Raw genomic sequence first — 15,388 nt, 5'->3', positions numbered from 1 at the left:
GCCACTAGGAACCAGGGCTGAGAGGGCTCAGAGGAGGTGGCCTCACATCTCAAGCTCTGGGATGATGCCTGATGAACTGGGGGCCAACAGGAGTCCCAAAGCACTGACCCCTCAGCTGCCACAGATCAGAGCCTTGGGCTGGGGCTGGGCCATCAGGAATTGCTACAGGTGTTAGGTTGCAGCAGACAGAACCTTTCACCTTGGTTGTTTTCCATGGAATACTATGTCAAGGAACCTTTGGAAACCAGAAGCAGGGCTGGGAATTGGGCAATGGGAGGGGACCCGCCCACCAGTGCTGCAGATGTGGGTGATGGTGCCTCCAGGACCAGCGGTGCCTGGGCTGCCTGTGCCTCACCCAGGTGCATCTCTGCATGGGCAGAACCTGCCCTCCTGGAGACCGGGCTCACCGGCCACCACCAAGTCACTCCCCACCCACCTCCTCCCAGCCAAACCTTTGAGTGGCAGGAGGTGTGTTGTGGTTCCGCAGAGCCAGCCAGAGGCCCTGCAGGTGGGGTGAGGGCCTCCCGTGAAATCCACCTACTCTGCCTCCTGCTTCTCAGTATTGCAACCCCCTTCCTGGCCCCGCTTTCTCTGCTGTTCCTTTTGTTCCTACCTCTGGCTAACCCAGCTTTGTCCCGAGCTGTCATCTCCATCATCTCCCCATTCCCAAGTGCCTCTGAGGAACACCAGGAAAGCATGTGGGACCCATCCTGGGTGCCCAATAATTGGGCTTCAGAATAGCTTTGCTTAAGCCCCCTGAGGACACTCAGTCTCCCTGGCTCCTGCTCCCCCATTTCTCGGTCACACAGTCCCAGCTGTGCCCCCGGAGAGGTTGTCACTCAACAGCCTGGGGCACCAGCCTATTTTTAGGCAGTCCCTGGTCCTCCCCAGCTACTTCCCCAAGAGCCCTCAGGTCCACCCTCCTGGGCTGACAGTGGCTGCGTGTCCCTGGGTCTCCTTTAGGAAAGGTGGCCTCGGCTAGGAGCATCCCGTGCCTAGCAGAGGAAACAGACAGGGAGTAACAGGAGAAGGGTCTTCTGGACAGAGAGGAAATACTTGCTAAGTTTTGGGTGGGTTCTATTTAGAGTGGAGTTGGGGGACAACTGAGGCTGTTGACACCTGCCTTTATTCTGACTATAGGGGGTCCCAGAAGGCTGGGAAGGGGGCCCCAAATTCAAAGAGGTTCTTTCCCTCAGGGCTGTGCAGTTCTGTCGAATTCCTCATGACTCTCCTCCTCAAATTCCCTCACCAGTACATGGGTGGCCTTACTTGGTGGTAGGGCGTGAAAGGGAAAAGCACTTGCAATGAGTGGCAGAGTGGCTGCCCTTTGATGGATCGCTTCTCTGGATCTCAGTTTTCACATCCGTCCAATGGGCATAATGAAATTCCAACCCCATCTATTGTGCAGGGTTGCTGTGAAAACACAACCTCATACCTGAGGGCGCAATGCCAGTGGAGCATGATGTGTTTGCGTCACCTTCAAAATGCCCTCTGGTTTCTGGACGGGGATGCAGGAACAGTCCAGCACTGGAGAGAAGCTGCCCACTAACTGAGTGCAAACCCACGAGGGTGGTGCCTGTCACCTCGTCATTTTTCCAGTAGAGTCACATGTCAGTCTTCACCCGCCGGTCTCTGAGGGCCCCTGGGTGAGGACCCCAAGTCTACGGTAGGAGGGGGGCGCCCGGCTGTCATATTCTGCAGAGCAGACTTTGCTCTAGTGAACACTGAGGGCCTCTCGAAATGAAGCTCTGATGTCGGTGCTCAAAGTCAACCCCCCAACAGGGGCAAGGAGGGGAATAAACAACAGCCAGGCCTGGGGAGCGCTCGCCTCTCCTGCCATGCGTGGCGTGTGAGTGAAGCCCCTGCCAGCATCAGGTCTCTGACATTCCCGAGGACATGGCTGCAGCCCCCGGAGGTGCTCCTGGTCCTGGAGCAGCCCTACCTGGTCCCAGGGGCTCAGGCCAGGCGAGCTGTGAGAGGGGAACTCAGAGCCAGCTCGGCCAGTGCCAGCTGTGGTTCCCCCACCAGCTTGGCATCTCGAGGAGGGGTCATAACAAAACAGACAGGGCCACTCCCTGAGCTGCAAGTTCTGGCCGGGAATCCAGCGGCGTCTGGGGGCCCCGCAGACAGCAGCCTGCCTTTCATGTGCTGAGCTGGGGGCCTGGAGGAAACATTTTCCATGCCTGCTGCCAAATTTCCTCAAAGAACAATGCAAGAGAAGATGCTGTTTTGCAGTCAGGGAAGCTGGAAGGGGGTGGTGGTGCAGGTTTCAGGAAGGTCAGAAGTCAGGCCATGAGCCTCTGGGAAGCTGCGCCCCCTCCCCTAGTAGAACAGGCATCCTGAGACTGTTCCCCTCCCGTGCCCAGGCCCTTCTCAGGGCAGGAGCTGCCGTCATCGTCATTTGCAGGGCACTTGGGCGGGTTATAGGAAGTGGCTGCCCCAGCAGAAATGGCTGGTTTCTCCTGCTTCCCGGAGCTGCGGTGTCTAATTAGTGAGATGGAGGTGAAGGACACCTCTCAGTCTTTGCTGCTGCTGCGAACAGCTGCCAATGTCATCACGAGGCATTTGTCAGGGGCCTGCAGGACTCACTGTAAGATGTGTGAACCCAAAAGTATCTGAGACAGGTCTCAATCCATTTCGAAAGTTCGTTTTGTCAAGGTTAAGGACATGCCCGTGACACAGCCTCAGGAGGTCCTGACAACAGGTACCCAAGGTGTCTGGGACTCAGCTTGGTTTTATACATTTTAGGGAGACATGAGACATCAATCAATATGTGTGAGATGTGCATTGGTTTGGTCCAGAAATGTGGGGCAACTCAAAGTAGGGGTTCCCAGGTCATAGGTAGATAAGAGACAAACAGTCGCATTCTTTTGAGTTTCTGATTAACTCAAATTAGCCTTTCACTGAATACACAATTTACATGTGAGAGAGGGGTAGAGGAACAATCACTGATGCCTCAGTCTGGCTCAGTGAATCTGCGTTTTTACATAGACAACAGGGCAGAGGAAACAATCACATATACACTGGTCTCATATGAACAGAGGGATGGCTTTGAGTTCCGTCTGTTCTTTGTCCACAAGGAATTTCCTTGTGGGTAAATCGTGAGCAAGGTATGTAAATTTTTGTGTAGTGATCTTATTTAGGAATAAAATAGGAGGCAGGTTTGCCTGATGCAGTTCCCAGCTTGACTTTTCCCTTTGGATTAGTAATTTTAGGGTCCCGAAATGTATTTTCCTTTCACAGATGTTTTATGAAGACACCATCTCTGCCTTCTAGAAGATTCTAGTCTACATGGAAAATGCAAGCAAGCATGGCAGAGTGAAAGGCAGCACTGTGGGTTAAGACCACGGACTCTGGAGTTTGCTGTCTGGTCTAAATCCCTAGTTACTTATGGGTCATGTACCATGCCTCAGTTTCCCCTTCCAAAAATGAGGATGAAGATAACAACAGCGTCTCCTTTACGGAGTTGTTATAAGGATGAAATGAGTCACTGTTTGCAAAGCTCTTAGAACAGCGTCTGGCATTACACACCTACAGTGTTTGCAAAATAAATAACACACGAGTAAAATAAAAAATTGGACCATGACAACTGGAATGAGACCACATTTAGTTTTTAAGATGAAGTTTGGCAGTTTTCCAACATGAGGTTTTTTTTTTTCTAAGCATGGTTTCGATTGCTCCAAATCTGTTTTGGGTTTGTGGGAAAGGCAAATGGGAAAAGAATGTGATTCTGAAATGCAGGGAACTTTACAAAGCTTTCGAAGATCACAGCTTCACCTTCCCAAGAGCAAATCCTGAAAACAGAGACCTGTGTTTCTGCAAAGCACTGTGCAAGTCACCTCTCCAACAAGTCTGGGTGGATGGAGAAGTTTCCAGGCTCTCCTGAAATCAACACTCTCTTGTTGATGGGGAGAAATTAAGAACAAGAGGATTTGGCTAAGGTCTCAGCGTGCAATGGCGTCTGAGCTGAAGTGCTGGGCTGCCTACAGAAATCTCTTCTAGAGATTGAGCTGGAGTAGGATTTCTCTCCTCTGAACAAGCAGATGATTATACAATGTTCCATTCTCAGGGGGTAATGCCCTCTCCAGTCTTCCCAAGACCCAGTGAAGAAGAAGAGAGGGTTCCTAGCTAAGGAAGGGAGACAAGGGTGGTGGCTTTCCATAGCTCCCGCACATGCTGGGTGTGAAGCTGGTGGTGGAAGTGTGTTTCCTCAGCAGCTGTGAGTCCACAGAATACTGAGTCCCCACGGACCAGCCAGCAGAGGGACAGCCCTTCCTTAGTGGGGCTCTCCAAGGGCCATAGGAGCACCATGAGCTGGTGCATGTGGCCTCGGGCTGCTCTGGGGAGAGGGTCATTGGTCCCTCTTACTCACCTCCTGTAGGGAGTGGCCAGGCACAGCCTGACCATACAAGGGTGACTAGGAGTTTAGGTTCGAGTGTATTGAGGGTGGCCAGGCATTCTGAGTCTGGGGCCCTCCAGGCAAAAACAACTCATCAACCTTTTGAAAGTAACAGCTGAGTCACTAATACCAGTAGCAACCACAATTTGCACTTTCGGTGTGCCGGCATTCTTCTGAGTGTTTTACCTAGAGTCACTGACTCAATTCTCACTGAAACCCTACGAAGGAGGCAGTGCTGTTGCCTCCATTGTATAGATGAGCCAACTGACACTCAGAGAGGTGAAGTAACTTCCTCAAGGATACACAGCTTATAAACACTGGGATTCACACCCAGTTAGTTTGGCTCCAGAATTCTTGCTCTTGACCCCAACATTACACAGCCTCTGATTTATACAACTACAAACATTTTAAATACTGGAAGCTGAATTCAAACTGTATCCGCCAACTTGACTTCTAAGACCCCATACACTTTACCTGAGGGGTGCTCAGCCACCAGGCAAAGAATGGGCTGTAGTGACACACTGGCACATGTGCCTGCCGCTTGTGTCTGTGTTCTAAGCTGCTGTGTCCCTGTTGATGTGCTTGCGAGTGATCTGAACTCTCGAGACAATTTCTTTTATCTTTTCTTTTTTTTTGAGACGGAGTCTCGCTCTGGCTGGAGTGAAGTGGCGTGATCTTGGCTCACTGCAACCTCCACCTCCTGAGTTCAAGCAATTCTCCTGCCTCAGCCTCCCGAGTAGCTGGGATTACAGGTGCCCGCCACCATGCCTGGCTATTTGTTTTTGTATTTTTAGTACAGACAGGGTTCCACCATGTCGGTCAGGCTGGTTTCAAACTCCTAATCTCAAGTGATCCACCTGCCTCAGCCTCCCAAAGTGCTAGGATTACAGGCCTAAGCTACCGCGCCTGGCCTCTCGAGACAATTTCTGTTCAGCCAACTTTTCCTATATCTTTCTTAAAATTATTAGTTTCTGCCCACTGTTCCAATCGAATATGGGCTCTTTTATGAATACCAGCTCTGTCACCTGCAGCACATTTGCTCTCCCTGGAAGCTTTGGGTCATTTGTGGATCTGGACAGCTTGTTTTCACTGAAGCCGCTGGGTGAGAACAGTGGAGGTGCAGGCGCAGGCGCGGGCGCAGGCTGGGGTCTGGGCAGACACTTCCTTTACGTGCTGCTGTCTGTTCAGCTATGGATCCATCCACTGTGCACTCCCATCCAGCCGGTTTGTCCCAGAGGTGGTGGTAGGGAAGTTCCAGGACATTCCTTGTTCCTTCGCTGTCTTCTCTCTTAGCTGAGCCCTTCCTCACCTTTCCTCCCAGACCCTGTTCCCTCCCCTTACTTGCGGGGCATCCTTGGGGACAGGTTCTGAAACCAGAGCTGTGGGCCAGCGTTCCACCTATTGTCTGGGAGCCAGCGGAGCAGAACAAACCTGCCTGAGATTCTCATTACAGCTTGTGATTTGGGAGAAGGGCCAGCTGCGGCTGTTGCCAGGGCAACCAGTGGTGCAGAAAAAGGTAACAAAAAAGAGCCTGGAGCCTCTTGACCGGACTTCAGGAGTGGAGTGGAGGGGAGGGCTAGGGCTTGCCATTCAGGAGCGATTGTTGAAATGTCAACTGCAATCCCTCTGCCCCTCTCCAGGCCGGGACAGTTCTCAGCACAGCGCCCTGCCATGCACCACCAGCATGTGCCTGCTCTGTGTCTGTGTTTTCAGGGGTCCACTTGGCCCTGCGTAGCCTTTTCTTTTTTGTGCATTTCCCCACTCACACTTGAATGTCTTCAATTCCTTCCTCCCTTTCTCTCATTCTCGTCTGCAGCTCGTTTCCCTCTCCCTTCCCACGTATGAGAAAATCAGCCTCAAAAGATCAAAAGAAAATTAGCCAGGGGTGGTGACACGTGCACGTAATCTAGCTTCTCAGGAGGCTGAGGTGGGAGAATCTCTTGAGCCCAGGAGGTGGGGGCTGCAGTGAGCTGTGATTGCGCCACTGCACTCCAGCCTGCACGACACAACAAGTCCCCAAGTCTCTAAAATAAAATTTAAAAAAGATTGAAAAAATAAAACGAAATGTAAATAAGGCATGGGAGGGAACTGATGGTCCTGCGCTGGCAGAACCTGCGGCCTCAGCACCTAAGCGGCCAATGGGCAAAGGCGGTGAATTCAGCCTGTCTAGATAACGTGTGATGCATTGATTGGGCAGTGATTTGTGACGAGCCCTGTGACGGTTTCTTTCCAGTTACCCACTGGACATCTTGTGCTGCCATATCCTGGGGAGCCAGAGGGGGGTGTTTTCCTTTGGAGGCTTTGAGAGTCATAGCCAAGCCCTTTTCTCCATGGCATCCCTCCCTGACCCCACCCAACATTTCAGGAGTTAACCTTCACACAGAGCCGAGCTCTGGCCGTTTTACTTATTGAACAGGGAATCCCCTACACATTTTAGGTACTCACGCAGCTCACTTGCCTGAGCACAGGCTTCGACCCTTACCTCACTTCTGGTAGGAGGTCTGTTTCATTCCCACCCAAACTGCAGGTTTTTCCCTAATCCCTTAAGGAAGCAGTAACTTTATGTTTCTCAAAATATCCTGATCGGAAGAATCACTCTGCAGCTTAGAGCACAGATTCCTGAGCCGCATCTCAGACCTACTGAATCAGAAACTCTGGGGAGGTTATCTGGGAATCTGCTTTAGAAAAATTGCCCATCGTGATGCTCATGTTAGGAGAGGTTTGGGGAACCAAGGCCAAGTGCTGACTTTCGCTTCTCGGGCTAAGCACTTGGGTTCTGTCCGGGCCTCAGGGTACTCTTTCTTCTGCAAGGTGGAACTGATCCTCACAGCTCTGTTATCCTGCCCACAAACTTCCCAGGCCAGGGAGGCTCTGGGGAGGCATGGCTGGCCTGGTGCTGGCCCAGTGTGGTCAGGACTGGGTCATGCCCCTGTTGCCTGTGGCTCACCATGCTGTGGATATCACATCCATCCATGCCTATTGGCTCATGGCAGCTTAAGCCCTAGAAGGAACGGGTGGGAGAACTTTAGCTCTATGTGCCCACCAGGGATCTCACACCTCCTGGCTGCAGGAGCTGGACAGGAGGTCACCTGGCTTTGATGTAAGCTGCCACCTCTTCATGCATCCATCCTGTGAGCACTCGACATGCCATTGTTCTGTGGCATCGTGGCAGCACCGTATACTGAGAGGAACGCAGGGTTTGGGGCTCAAAAGCTCTGGTTGAATCCTGGCTGCCACTTGCTACCTGTGGGGTCCTGGAGCACTTCGTTTCCTTATCTGTAAAACATGGATAACAACCAACTTCACAGGGTTGCTGTGAAAATTGAGTATGAAAAATTTCCAGCAGAGTGCTTTGCAGATAGAGAACTTGATGCATGTCAGTTCCCTTTCTGTTCATTTTCTGTCTTCCTGTTCAGGTACAGGCTGATTCATTAAACCTCTCTCACTTCTTCTTTCAGATCCCATTAAAACACTTCTGAAGAAAGGTCAAGATACAAAAATCAATTGTACTTTCTTATAGTAGCACCAAACATTTGGGAACTGATATTTAAAAAACCAGTTCCATTTACAATAGTGTCAAAAAACATAAGATAATTAGCAACAGATTAATAAAAGATGGGAAATATTCAATATCAATACTGAAAACACAAGATGATGCTGAGAGAAATTAAAGAAGATGTAAATACATGGAAAAATATACTATGTTTATGGATTGGACAACTCAGTATTAACATGTCAGTTCCCCCTAAGCTGAAGTATGACTTCAACACAATCCCAATAGGCTTTCATTTAAAACAAATATAAATTGACAAATGAATTTTAAAATTTGGAAATTTAGAGACTTAGAATAGCCAAAACAATTTAGGAAAAGAAGAAAAAGTTGGAGAGCTTACACTACCTAACATCAGGTTTTACTGTAAAGCTAGTTATTTAAATAGTGTGGTTTTGACCTAAGAATAGACAAATAGATGAGTGCAGTTCAGAAGTAGACCCACACTGACATGAACAATTGACTGTTGACAAAATTATCCAAGCAATTCAATAGGGAAAGGATGGCCTTTTCAACAAATGGTGGTGGTGGTCAGGCGCGGTGGCTCATCATGCCTGTAATCCCAGCACTTTGGGAGGCCAAGGCAGGCGGATCACCTGAGGTCAGGAGTTCGAGACCAGCCTGGCCAACATGGTGAAACCCCATCTTTACTAAAAATACAAAAATAAGCCAGGCTGGGGGATGGGGGCGCCTGTAATCCCAGCTACTTGGGAGGCTGAGGCAGAAGAATCACTTGAACCCGGGAGGCATAGGTTTCAGTGAGTTGAGACTGCGCCATTGCACTCCAGCCTGGGCAATAAGAGAGAAACTCCGTCTCAAAAAACAACAAACAAACAAATAAAACATCCCCCCCCCCCAAAAAAAAAATGGTGCTGGAACAACTGAATATCCATGGGAAAAACATTAACTTTGATTATTCCCTTGCCATACACAAAATTAAGTCAAGATTGGTCATAAACTCAAATATGAAAGCAAAACCCATAAAAGCTTTTTGAAGAAAATGCGAAATGAAGGATATCTTTGTGGTCAAGGAGCAGACAAAGATTTCTTTGTTAGAATACAGAAAACAACAACCATGAAATAAACAGTTAATGAATTAGATGTTAAAAAAATTAAAAACTTCTGCTCATCAAAGCAAGCCTCATAACGGACAAGCCACAGACTCAGAAAAATATTTGCAAAACCTGTGTCTGACAAAGGATTTATGAGAATTTATAAAGAACTCCTACAGCCTAATAATACAAACACAAATAGCCTAATTAAAAAATGGGCAAAATTCTTGATGGCCTCTCCTTATTTCTTTATAGAAATATATTAGGGTCAGAGGTGGTGGCTCACACTTGTAATCTCAGCACTTTGGAAGGCTGTGGTAGGCGGATCACTTGAGGTCAGGAGTTCAAGACCAGCTTGGCCAACATAGAGAAACCCTGTCTCTACTAAAAATACAAAAATTCGCGGGGTGTGGTGGCACATGCTTGTAATCCCAGCTACTTGGGAGGCTGAGGCGGGAGGATCACTTGAACTCAGGAGGCAGAGGTTGCAGTGAGCCAAGGCACTGTACTGCAGCCTGGGCTCAGAGTGAGACTCTATTTCAAAAAATATATATATATATATATTTTTTCAACTGGCCAATAAATAAATGAAAAGATGCTCCACATTATTACTTCTTAGAGCAATGAAATGAAAACCATAATGCGATACTATGTCCCCCACTAGAATGGCTAAACTTAAGAAGCTTTACAACATCAAGTGCTGACAAGGACAGGGGGCAACCTAAACTCTCTCATACATGGCTGGTGGCAGTACAGGATGGTGTAATCACCTTGGAAAAGTGTTTGGTGCTTATAAAGTTAAACAGATACCTACCCTATGACCCAGACATCTTACTGCTAGATATCTATCAAAAGGAAATGAAAGCATACGTCTACAAACAACCTGTACAAGAATGTTCATAGCAGCTTTATTTGTGATAGTGAAAACCGGGAAGCAACGTCCATCAGAAAGAGAATGAATGAACGTATTCTGTTATATTCTCATAACGGACTCCTGCACCACAATGAAAAGAACTAAAAAGACATGGATGAATCCTGCAGACGTCGCACCGAGCCAAAGAAGCCGGATACAGAAGAGTGCACGGATGTGTGGATGTTTTTTTTTTTTTTTTTGAGATGGAGTCTCGCTTTGTTGCCCAGGCTGGAGTGCAGTGGCATGATCTTGGCTCACTGCAGCCTCTGCCTCCATGGTTCAAGCAATTCTGCTCCCTCAGCCTCCCGTGTAGCTGGGGTTACAGGCGTGCGCCACCATGCCCGGCTAATTTTTGTATTTTTAGTAGAGAGGGGGTTTCACCATGTTGGCCAGACTGGTCTTGAACTCCTGACCTTAGGAAATCCACCCACCTTGGCCTCCCAAGTGCTGGGATTACAGGCATGAGTGACACGCCTGGCTGTTTTTTTTTGTTTTTGTTTTTTTTTTTTTTTTTTTGAGACAGAGTCTTGCTCTATCACCTAGGCTGGAGTGCAGTGGTGCGATCTTGGTTCACTGCCTCCCAAGTTCAAGTGATTTTTGGTCCTCAGCCTCCTGAGTAGCTGGGATTACAGGTGCCCACCACCACACCCGGATAATTTTTGTATTTTTAGTAGAAATAGGGTTTAGCCACATTGGCCAAGCTGGTCTTGAACTCCTGATCTCAAGTGATCTGCCTGCCTCAGACTCCCAAATTGCTGGGATTACAGGCGTGAGTCACTGTGCCTGGCCTTGCTTCCGTTTAGATGAAGCCCCAGCTCAGCAAACCCAGTCTGTATTGAGAGAAATAAGATCTGTGGCTGCTGCTGGGTGGGAACTTGGTCAGGAGGGGGCCAAATGGAGCTTTCTAGCGTGATAAACACGTGCCATATGCCTTGGTAGGGATGCGAGTCACATACATGGATTGTGCATTAAAATGCACTGGACTGTACATTTAAGGTTTCATTTAATGTAAATTTTACTTCTGAAGCACTATGAACAGATATTGACCCTGGTGAGTAGGTTTGCTTTTCTCAGTGGTAGGGGTTAACAATTCTGAAACCATTTTCGGTTTACCAGAGGTTTAAGCAAGTGAGAAAACGTAATAAAATGGGAGTCAGGCTTCTGGCTGGGAAGGGGCAGCGCATCTGTGACCTTCCACTGGTTCCCAATAATGGCCTTAGGGTCCGCCTCCCAAGCACCTCTGCTGGGGCTGCCCCTCAGCCCTCCCGGTGGTGGGGACAGTTCTCATGTGTGTTCGTGAAGACCGCCCAGAACTTCAGCACCTTGGGCCGGGCGTGGTGGCTCACGCCTGTAATCCCAGCATTTTGGGAGGCTGAGGTGGGCAGATCACGAGGTCAGGAGTTCAAGACCAGCCTGAACAACATGGTGAAATCCCGTCTCTACTAAAAATTACAAAAATTAGCCAGGCGTGGTGGTGGTGTGTGCCTGTAATCCCAGCTACTCAGGAGGCTGAGGCAGAAGAATTGCTCGAACCTGAGAGGCAGAGGTTGCAGTGATAGGAGATCGTGCCATTGCACTCCAGCCTGGGCGACAGAATGAGACTCTATCTCAAAAAAAAAAAAAAAAAACGAAGAACTTCAGCACCTTTAACATTGGGCACATGCTGAGATGTAAGTAGGGGACAGAGGTGCCAGAGGAGGGACAAAGGATAACCAATGCCTTCTAACGCCATGGGGGTTTAGGCATGCATCGTTTTTAGCTTCTCGTCGTGGAGATCACGCTGTGTATTTCATTATACATACTTCGCATTCATTTAGGTTGCTTGCTTGGTTCGTATACACACCCTTTACCTCTATGGGGATGATGTGCTGAGGAATAAGGCGTGTGCGGGGTATGTGTGTGTGGGGGGTGTGTGTGTGTGGGGTGTGGGTGTGTGGTGTGTGCGGGGTGTGTGTGGGGGGTGTGCGTGTGCGGGGTGTGTGTGTGCGGGGTGTGTGTGCACGGGGTGTGTGTGTGCAGGGTGTGTGGGTGCGGGGTGTGCGTGTGCAGGGTGTGTGTGTGTGCGGGGTGTGCGTGTGCAGGGTGTGTGGGTGCAGGGTGTGCGTGTGTGCGGGGTGTGCGTGTGCAGGGTGTATGGGTGCAGGGTGTGCGTGTGTGCAGGGTGTGTGTGTGCAGGGTGTGTGGGTGCAGGGTGTGCGTGTGTGGGGTGTGTGTGTGTGCGGGGTGTGTGTGCAGGGTGTGTGTGTGCGGGGTGTGTGTGTGTGCGGGGTGTGTGTGTGTGCGGGGTGTGTGGGTGCAGGGTGTGCGTGTGCAGGGTGTGTGTGTGTGCGGGGTGTGTGTGTGCGGGGTGTGCGTGTGCGGGGTGTGTGGGTGCAGGGTGTGCGTGTGCAGGGTGTGTGTGTGTGCGGGGTGTGTGGGTGGGGTGTGCATGTGCGGAGTGTGTGTGGGGGGGTGTGTGTGCGGGGTGTGCGGGTGCGGGGTGTGCGTGTGCGGGGTGTGTGTGTGGGGTGTGTGTGTGTGTGCGGGGTGTGTGTGTGCGGGGTGTGTGGGTGCAGGGTGTGCGTGTGCGGGGTGTGTGTGTGTGGGGGTGTGTGTGTGGGGGGGTGTGTGTGTGCGGGGTGTGTGTGTGCATGTACATGTGTGTCTGAGTGTGTCAGCATGTGCCTGTGAGCGTGTGCAGGCGTGTGCACGCTCGGGTGTCAGCATCTGAGCATGTGCACACTCGCAGGGGAACTCTGGGGCCCAGGGCTGCCTTCTGTTTCCCTGAGTACAAGGTCCTGAGCTCAGGGACTAGGCCCCGAGGAAACAGGAGCCCAGCTCTCGGAAAGTCCCAGGAACCCCTACTAGAAACATGTACATTTCAAGGAAAAACTGAAGGTTTTTCTTCAGTGTCTGGCATCTGTGTCTTTCCCTCTCTTTAGTCCCTGACTGCCCCTCCTTGTCCCCACTGAGAGGGAGTGGCAGCAAAGGTCTGGGGGGACCAAGGGCAGAGAAGCTGTGTGTGTGCAGGGAGTAGGGGCTGCGGCCTCTTCACAGGAGTGAGAGACGGAGACAGAGAGAGAGACGGGCACAGAGAGACAGAGAGGGACAAAGAGAAAGGCAGAGAGAGACACGGAGAGACACAGACAGACAGTGAGAGAGAGTGACAGAGAGACACAGAAAAAGACACAGAGACAGATGGAGACAGAGACAGAGAGAGAGAGTGAGAGAATGACAGAGAGATACACAGAAAGAGACACAGAGACAGAGACTGAAAGATGGAGACAGAGACAGAGGGAGACACAGAGACAGTGAGAGAGAGTGACAGAGAGACACAGAAAGAGACACAGAGACAGAGACAGATGGAGACAGAGACAGAGAGACAGAGACAGAGAGATAGCGAGAGTGAGAATGACAGAGAGATACACAGAAAGAGACACACAGACAGAGACAGAGGGAGAGTGAGACACAGAGAGACAGAGAGAGAGGGAGAGACAGGTAGAGAGGGAGGGAAGGAGGGAGGGAGGGAGTGGGCACCACGGGTTTGAGGCTGGGTTTGGGGGAGGGTGGCACAGCAGGCAGGAGAGCCCAGGAAAGGGTGGGCCTGGCCTTGGCCTGTGCTGCTCCTGTGCCCCTGCTGAGGGAGAGACCTCCTGGCACCCGCTGCGGGTGCTGGGCCCACCCCCGAGCTTGTTTCTGAGTGGCCGGGCAGAGGACATACTGGGCAGAGCAGGCCTCGGTCTGGGGCAGGTGGCAGAAGGGAAAGCTGCCCCTCTCACCTGGCCCCCACCCAGCTGGCCAGGAAGGCCCCTTGTCCCCTCCTGAGGCCCACCCTCAGCCACCTGGTCCGAGCAGGTGCAGGTGAGACCACGGAACAGCCAGGCCCTCTCCAGTCATACCTCTCACCGCTAGTGTTCTGTGTGGCTCTGGCGAGCCCATTAGTGCCTGTCAAGAGCCTCCCTCGGAGGCACAGCTTCTCTCCGCCAGGTCCTGCTTCGGGGTCACCATAAAGCCTTGTAGGGGGCTGGTTTCTGTGACATCCACGCCGTTAGATTAACGACAGAAATGAGGTGGTTCCCCCTTTAAGGAATCAGGCACAAAATCAGCGTGTGACTCATCGGCCCCCACAAGTTTACAAGGGAGTTGAGTAAAAGCAACCTCACAGGGATAGAGCCGTGCCAGGAGAAAATGGAGACATCTTTCCTTTAACTCTGGAATGTGTTACGGCTGTTCCTGCTTTCTGAGCACCGCCACCTTTCGAGGGCCTGTGATTAGGAAGGAACCTCTTCTTTTGGGGTTATTTATGCTTTCCCTTCTCACTCCGCACAAATATTCGAGAATGATCTCTCTCCTTCATCTACAGACCACCCAGTCTGTGCTGAGTGCCCGCCTCCCGGGGCCACGTGGTGGATCAGAGACCTGCTGTGCTGGGTGAGACCAGGTGCCCTCCAGCCCAGGAGCAGCGAGTCTCACCTGCACGGGGCTGCCGCCTGCCTCACACACACTCCTCTAATCCCAGGGCCATGGGACTTTATAAATGGGGAATCAGAGGCACAGAGAATGAAAATGCCATGGCTAGTAAACGAGATGAGGACCAAGCCATGCTCCTATCCCTGCCAGGATGGCCTTGTGGGAGTGAGGGGTCAGAGACGGCTCATCACAAGCAAGTGACATCCACCTGGGGGCCCAAGCAGGAGGCTTTCCAGAGAAGGAAGGCATGGAGAAGAGGGACCTGGTCCCTGCAGTGTGGGTGGGGCAGGAGGCTGTGCCCTCCAGGGGTGTGGGAGAGCAGCTTGGACCTGGGCAGGGAGCGTCCGAGCGTCTGCACGGGCTGGCTGTGCATCTGTGGAGCTGCCTTTGAGTGTCCTGTAGCCTGTATTATTTAAGGTGACTGCGCATTTATGATGACTGCCAGAAAGCAGCAGGTGCCTGTGAGTGCAGCTGGAACTCTGCCCTGTGGCCTTTGGATCCTGAAGAACGTGCTGGATCATGAACCAGGTGCAGGGGAGGGTGAAGTCCTGCAGCAGAAAGGCATGTGATGGAGAGGAGGTCTCCCTCGCGGCGGGACCCCAGGCAGGTCACTTTCTGTGACCCTCCGTTTCCTCATCCATGACACCGGGCCTCAGGGGTGGCTGAGAGGATGGAATGGGTTAATAGATGAGCAGCATTTGTCCCATGAGTGTTCTCTGTAAGAGCTGGGGGGTGGTGTCATTGCGTTGCTGTGATAAGGGTCGGGACCCCTGGGTTCCAGCCTTGCTCCTCTTACTCCGTTCCTCTCATACCCGCAGGCTCTCTGCACCTCACTCTTCCCCTTCTTGGTGCCTTTCACTCAGACTGTGACTGGTCCAGAGAAATCTGCATGTCATGTGCCGGCCCTTCGAGGGGCTCCCGCGTGAGGGCAACCCCGCCGCCCCACCTGCTGACCTCATGAAGTCTCATAACCTGATTCTTCCTCCTCAGCAGGCCTGGGCAGCCCGGGAGCTTCTACCCATCAG

This window comes from Pongo abelii, chromosome 8 (assembly GCF_028885655.2).
Source record: "Pongo abelii isolate AG06213 chromosome 8, NHGRI_mPonAbe1-v2.0_pri, whole genome shotgun sequence".
Lineage (NCBI taxonomy): Eukaryota > Metazoa > Chordata > Mammalia > Primates > Hominidae > Pongo > Pongo abelii.
Note: the sequence above shows the minus strand (reverse complement) of the source record.